Consider the following 1,085-nt stretch of genomic DNA (forward strand, 5'->3'; position numbering starts at 1 on the left):
AAAAAAAAAAAAAAAAAAAATTACACTGTGTTCCCATCCCCTTATTCACCGGATCTGGCACTGTGTGACTTTTGGCTCTTTCCCAAAGTCAAAAATAACCAAGATAGTTAAACATTTTGAAACCATTCAGGACACTGAGGCAGCCATAACAGTACACATGTTCATGAAAAAGGATTTTCAGAACTACTTCAGAAAGTAGCAAGAGCAATAGGTGTGTTTGAAGCAGGAGGGAGTATTTTAAAGGAGGTTAATGGTAACGTGTCTTTCACTGTAATAACGTTTTTTTAAATTTAACATTCAATGTATTTTTTATCATACCATATGTCCTCAGAGCCCACTTAGTTCTTGGGTACTTTTAAGTGTTCATGTACCTGCCATCCCTCACCCCTAGGAACGCCTTACTAATACTATTCAATCTCCTGATTAACTTATTTGTATGCTTAAATGTTTATTATCTTTTTAATTAAAAACTTCACAAAAACACATTGTATTGGGAGTTACTAAATCTGGGGAGATTTCCATTTTACAAATACAGTATTGGAGAGGGCATGATTGTGGGCAGGTGGGCTCTGACTTTGTGAGAAAGTTACCAAGAGGGCAATTTTGGGAAGCCCTCTGTGGCTGCATTCTTCTGTCTACTGGGTGAGATTTTGTTTTAGGTCCATTTTATTTGGTGTGAAATTTGGGGAGTGGTTATAAGGGTGCATGAGAGAATAATTCAGTAAGCTGGGCATTAGTTTTACATACCTTTCTGTATTGGCGTAATATTTAACGATGAGTATTTTTTAAATCTCTTCTTTCAAAATGCACGCAAAATTCTTGAGCCGTACTCAGTGCGGTGCAGGTGCGGCCTCAGCCGTCAGGTCCAGAGTATCCCGTCATTGTGAGGCCTGCCTTCAAAGGGGCCAAGTGGCCTCCACAGTGGGCCAAACAACCAAGGACCATAACAATAAGAACTATAACTCGCCTTCGCCAAACCGCAGAAACCTTTAGGTATCGCTTGCCCGAGGGCCCGAACTAGGGGAAAGCGCAAGTGCTGCGCCCGGGCGCGGCTCTCGCCGCGCCCCTGGCGGACCCCTTCCCGC

General features: G+C 42.5%; 1 long non-coding RNA gene across 1 annotated transcript in view; it reads right to left on the reverse strand.

The window, feature by feature from the left end:
* Positions 1-1,078, reverse strand: part of LOC104863180 — a 34,103-nt gene extending 33,025 nt beyond the window's left edge. Inside the window, exon 1 of the long non-coding RNA XR_780505.3 lies at positions 748-1,078. This is a non-coding gene — a long non-coding RNA (uncharacterized LOC104863180). The remainder of the gene's footprint in view (positions 1-747) is intronic.
* Positions 1,079-1,085: the final 7 nt, after the last annotated feature.

This window comes from Fukomys damarensis, unplaced genomic scaffold, assembly GCF_012274545.1.
Source record: "Fukomys damarensis isolate Sample0158 unplaced genomic scaffold, DMR_v1.0_HiC HiC_scaffold_37, whole genome shotgun sequence".
NCBI lineage: Eukaryota > Metazoa > Chordata > Mammalia > Rodentia > Bathyergidae > Fukomys > Fukomys damarensis.